The sequence below is a fragment of the Pogona vitticeps genome, chromosome 4 (genome assembly GCF_051106095.1).
Source record: "Pogona vitticeps strain Pit_001003342236 chromosome 4, PviZW2.1, whole genome shotgun sequence".
Lineage (NCBI taxonomy): Eukaryota > Metazoa > Chordata > Lepidosauria > Squamata > Agamidae > Pogona > Pogona vitticeps.
Genome location: NC_135786.1, coordinates 25106056 through 25112251, shown reverse-complemented (window position 1 = coordinate 25112251; position 6196 = coordinate 25106056). Strand labels below are relative to the sequence as shown.

Genomic DNA, 6196 nt, shown 5'->3' with positions numbered 1-6196 from the left:
TTTTTCTCCTCTTTCCCCCCACATTCCAGTTAAAATTTATTTCCATTCACTTCAAGGTGAGAACATGCAGCCCATTGACAAAGCCAAGGGGTACGAATTTACTCTGTACAGAATGATGAAATGGGACAGAGAGGGAAAGACAACACATAGTATCAAACAGATAAGATGCATCCTTTGAAAAGGTAAGCTTCTCTAGCATAAGAGGATGCTTTCAACTTGCCCATCACACAGAGCACTTAAGCAACGAGAGCTTCTATGTTAGCATGATGACTTGCACACTTGTACCCAGCAGCAGTTTAAAAGGTGGGTGTGGGTGTTTATTCATTACTTACATTTATACAAGGTCTTTCCTCCAAAATGAGTTCAAGGTGGTACACAAAGTTCTCTTCCCAGTTTCATCTTCAGAAAAATTCTGAGAGGATGTTCAGACTGAAACTGACTAGTCCACTAAGCACTGAGTTCCATAGTTTACTGGGGAGCAGAATCTGCACCTCCCTAGTTCAACCCTCTATCATGCTGGCACTTATACCAGTGGTGTAGTGATGCCTACGATCCCAGATAAAGCACTGGGACTTTCTCTATGGCAGGGACTATGACATCATACACATACACACCCTCAGGATTCCATATTTCCTCTGAGATTATCCACAATCCTCACAGCAATTGGAAAACAAGAGGATATACCCAGGAACAGTGTATTGTTGCAAAGCTATCCTTTTTTCAAAGCAAAGGGGAAGGACAGCATAGTTTCAAGAACATGACAGTCCTCCAGTTGAATCTTTGGTCTTCCAGATGGTTTGGATACCAACCTGAGAAGCTAAAGGATTAAGGCAGTAGTTGTCTGAAGTACCTGGTGAATTAAAGATTCCTGGACCTAGAGTGTCTGACTGAAGGTGCAGCCTTGTATCTTGTGTCCTGCCAAAGTTGCTCCCTGGGGATGAACGTTGTATGAATAGCTCTTGATTCTATTCAGTCTCTATCTGCATCTATTAATGCCTGCAATTAATGTTCCACAAATTCCATACACCTCCAGTGATTCCTCGCCTAACCTAAAACAGAATCTACTAAACTCAACCATGCTCGCTACCTCAGGACATGGTGGCGGCAACACAGCAATAGATATGCTGTGCCATAGATCTTGTACAGTTGGTTGAGTGCCAGCAAAAGCAGAAATCAGGACAAATCTTGTAACAGTTTACACCACCAGGCACCCTGTTGAGCTTAGGCAGCAAAAGAAAGCTGCTGAAGTTTTTCTGAAAATACTGAGGAAGAAAGGTAGCCAAAACCACAAATACGGGAAGAGCCAATGGTCCATACCAAGGCTGTCCACTGACTAAGTGTTCCCCAGAATGATTTGCTTCCACCTCATCGGGTTTCATAGCAACTCTGGGAAAGCAGCAGGGGAATCAGGCAGCTCCTGGACTGTCAAGATGCCACTGACTACACTCCCTCTCCAGGCAACATCGTGGTTGCTGCATTTGTCCTGCACTATGTGTCATTTCATAAATTGCCAGGGATGAGGGTGGGCTATCTAAATCCCATGTGTTGACGCAAACTCAATGAATTGCTGGAAAGTCTCCATCATCCATTAGAATGGGAGCCAGAAGCATCCAGGGCTACACTGTACCTCTGACTGCTGTTGCCTCATCTACTGCCACACCAATGAATTTTAGCTCTGCCACCTGCCATTGCAAAACAAGTTAATTTTTTCCCTTTAAAACAAGAGAGAGTGAGCCTTGTTTTTTTTTAAAAAATAAATTCTAGCTCCCTGCGGACTTTGTTCTACCCAACCTTGCATAACAATAAATAAAGGCACATATATATGACAGTTGCCATGTTCAAAAGTGGGAAATCAAAGAATATAGCTTGGGGGGCTGGCAGTGGGGACCAGATTCTCTCTTCCATCTCTGAATAGCCCTGTCTGGAGAGCCAAGACCCAATTCACACACCAGTGGTTACCATCCAGCCAAATGTCAGCACTTAAAAATCCCTTTCTTACAGCAGAAGAGATTAACATAGGCTTGCTCAAGTCTCTTCATTGAACTCATGGTGATTCTGTCTGTTGATACCCTCTTGTCACCATACAGCATGGCTCACAGAGACAACAAAAAACAGGAATATAGTTTCAGGCAGGGGAAAATCTAAAACAGACAATAGGAAAATAACAGAGGCAGGAATAAGGCTGGGGCTGGAAGAAAAAATATATATATAGGCAAATGCTAGGCATTTCCTCTAAGCTGTGCACCCATTCAGCTCTGCATTGGGTTTGCACAGATGAGCCACTGTTGCCTTACATTTACTTCCAGTTGTAACCAGAATCCCACGCAGAGGGGACAGAGCCCCAACCCAGCACTCCAGAAAAATAGAGGGAACATTGGCTACAGATATAAATTCTTAGGTCATTCTGCTAATAGAACTTTTTCATTATTTTCTGTTTCTCTGAGGCAAGAATCAGAGCCTATCCACACTGGCATATAGTTATGGTACATGGTTTCCAGATAACACTGTTTGGCATTGGAAAAAACACCTCATCCCTTTACCTCAAATGCCAGATGCAGGGGAGGGGTATCAAGAGACAGGTATCTAGTTGTCTCATGTGCTCCCAGAGGCATCTGGTGGGGCCACTGAGAGACACAGGAAGCTGGACAAGATGGGCCCTTGGCCAGATCCAGTAGGGCTCTTTTTATGTTCTTAATGTTTTTCTGTTTAAACGATCCATCCTTACCCTTTAAGGGCTAGCCCATATCTTTCTGGCAGAGGGCTAGGACATGCAATCTTTTGGGGACAATTTATTGAAACCCAAAATAGCTCTTTGTTCTGCCTTTACGGATGGGTTCTTTAGTCAAAATAGAGGGTACTGGGGATAAGGACCTTTTAAGCACCAGCCAGATTGCACCAAATTTCACAGTGTGGAGAAACCCTTAGTTAAGATTGTTCTTGCATAGAATGTTCTTGCCTCTTCCACCTCATGATGTTTTTTTTGAAAGTCTACCTGGAAAGGTAGAAAATTCTGCAATATCAAGATCAGACAGAGTAAGAGGGCTGGCATGCCTATAACTGAAGCACTGAGCCTTCCTCCAGGTCTGAAATGGTCTCAGTCTAGCTTTGACCCAACACTACAAAATACTTCTCATGGACACCAAGCTGGAAATGTCACACACTAACCATGAAATACAATTCCTCATTCTTCAAAAATAATTTCTGTTGTGTTTGGTGGTGTAATTTACTTGGTACTGTGAAGTAAATGCGCATAGTAAGACTTGTAGGTAATGTCACCATTACCTGTATTCTGCTTTCTGCAGTTAGGAAAGGATATTGAAACCCTTTAACCTCACATAAAAATAGGAGGCAGAAGACGGATTTATAAAACCCTCTGCATCATTTCGTTGTCAAAATATCAAGGGCTTTTTATAATACTGCTTCATTTTAGCTTTTTTCATCATATCATATGCTCCAAATGTGTTCTACGTGTGGAATACAGTTTCATTGTTTGCTTAATTTAGTCATTATGTCAGTTGTGACTTTTTCCGTGGTGTTCAACAGCTGAACTCTCTTCCTGTGGCCAGTTGTGTAAGATAAAAAGTTGACATAAGGTTAGGAGTAAAATTTCCTTGCATTTGAAAATGGCAGGTTGTCTTGTGTTTCTATGGAAACCAGGAAACCAAGATAACTCATTCAGATTTTGTGCAGCCAGACGTGCAAGTCCATTCCATTGGACTGGAATGCTAAACAGATCTCTAAGAAAATTTTTGGCATACCTTCCATCCTTGTGAGATGAAAACTGATACACTTGCTTTAAATTAAGCCAGAACATGTTTATTAAATTTATCTAAGTGGTATGAAATAGAGCTTTGTGGGTACCATGTGTCTATAAATAGTTTGAGAAATCTTGACTTTCCCATATAACTCAGAAAATGCACATACATTTCTGAAGTAAGAGAAAGATGCATTAAACATTAACAAGGACATTAAACATGCAGAGTTTTGGAGCCCAATTATATACCAGTAAAATTGTACTTTTGACACCACCTATATGATAATATTTGTAGGTTTTACATAATATTTTGAAGCATTTGACTAACTTCATGTACTGTACACGATCCCATATGTAAGCAACATATTTCAACAGAATGGTAGACTGGATTGTGCTACCCCATACTGGAAGCAAAGCATGCCATTTTATAATGTTCTTAAATGAGAAATAAATCAAAACATTGTTTTAAAAACAAAACCTCAGTGTAACACAGAGGTTTACATCTTAAAATGTAAAAATACCCTTATGTTTTAAAAAGAAAACTATTAGTAAAGCTTAGGGGAAGAACTTTGTCTCAGATGGCTTCTGACAAGGGGTCTCTGTGTCTATTTCCTTCTTTTGATTGGGGATCACATTATGGTATGGCTGGGCACCGAGCAATGCATAACTGCACGAGGCACCCAGAGGTTCAAAATGAGGTGCCTTCAACCCCTACATGCCCCAGAAATTTTTAAAAAAGCAGTTGTGCTTCAAAATGTCCCTTGTACCACACATGATGGATAAGTCAGGTCTTCTTGTGGAACTGAGAAAAATGATTCTCTGGAGTCATCATTTAATTCTACAATGGCTGTTCTTCTTTAGTGCCATCATTTACATACAGAACTAGCATTATAGAAGTAAAAGGTAAAGGTTCCCCTTGACAATTTTTGTCCAGTCGTGTTCGACTCTAGGGGGCGGTGCTCATCCCCATTTCCAAGCCATAGAGCCAGCGTTTGTCCAAAGACAATCTTCTGTGGTCACATGGCCAGTGCGATTTAGACACGGAACGCTGTTAATCCAGTTTTGTATGAAACAGTAGTAAAGAATTAAAATACTGTAAGTATTTGTAAGAATCCATGTTAAGAAAGTCTGTAAGATAATAATTTATACAGCTGGAGTGATACAAGAATTGTATCAGCTGTAAAAGAAAACCTAGGATTGGCTGAGCCAAGAATAAAGCCAGCAGCTCCAGCACACACACTGGTGGTGGTTGTGGGATGGTGATGTAGTGTCATGAAGAGAATCTTGGAGAAGAAGACTGACTGCTAGACTGATTTACAAGGACTCTGAATCTGATTTATGCCTAAACTCTCTTGATATTGCTGTGAATGACCATTGGACTGTACAAGGACAAAGCTGTATGTATGTATCCTGCAACAAACTTGATTTAATATAATTTTCTGCTATCAACACTGTCTCTTTGCTTGGTGACTTCATCAATCTAGAAATTCTACTTGTTAGCACCACCTGGCATGTTACAACTCTGTCAATTTGCCTCTTCTGTACTTTTTAAAAGGCTCATGAACAATGTGAGTAAAAGAGATGATAAAGAAAAGGATCAGACAACACACGCCTGTCTATCCCTGTGTTACATGCAAAGAATCCAAGAAAATCCAACTTGCTTTTTCCTATCTACAAAGCAAATTTGACAGGAATACTGTACTTTTGAGTGGATGGTAAGAGATGTGTGTGCATGTGTCTGTGTGTAGGATAGTCAGTCTTTTCACAGCTTGCACATGATTTGCATAATGAGCAGCCAACTTGAATAACTTGCAAACATGGTTGCCTATAGTTGGAGAACAAGGTGCAATAAGTTGGGGACTCCATTATCGTGGGTAGTGATGAGGAAAGTTAAAATCATAGAATAGTAGGGCCACAGTATCCACGGGGTTTTGGCTCTAAGCCCCCTGCAGATGCCAAAGAATGTGGAAGTATGAAACACGATACAGTACATTGCATGGTTTCTGGCTCCCTCTCACGGCTAGTTCTGATAACTATACCCTGAAAATGCAAATAAATACATATTTCGGGGGTGGGTGGGTTTGTTCTTTAGTATTTTCAGGCAACAGATAAGTGAGCAGATACTGGTTCTGCAGAAAGGGGGTCCTACTATAGTAGAGTTGGCAACGATCTCAAGGTTTGTCTATGCAATTAGAAGAGAGAAAGGCTGAATCAGAAAGGAGATTGAGATAGAAGAGTGGACAGGATGTAAGTGTGAGAGAGGAAACAAGGTGAAAATAAAATCTTTCTGGAGAGAGAAGGCACAGGGTGAAGGTAAAACTCATTTTTAACCTGAGTAAAGCTGGGTGCATTCTATGGTAAATGAATACATACTGTATAACCATTTCAAATATTTTGAAAGGACTGGGATATCTACAGTTAACGTTGATTTAATGTCAGAAA

The 6196-nt window shown here is 40.7% G+C and overlaps 1 protein-coding gene across 3 annotated transcripts in view; it reads left to right on the top strand.

The window, feature by feature from the left end:
- LOC144588961 (uncharacterized) overlaps nt 1-6196 on the top strand; it is a 64314-nt gene that overhangs the window by 36379 nt on the left and 21739 nt on the right. The window contains exon 5 of one of the 3 annotated variants that reach the window (XM_078392583.1): nt 57-112. The exons of the other annotated variants lie outside the window; for them this stretch is intronic. The gene's annotated coding sequence lies outside the window, so the exon portion shown is untranslated. Of the gene's footprint in view, nt 1-56; nt 113-6196 lie in introns of those variants that run through there. 3 annotated transcript variants of the gene reach the window in all.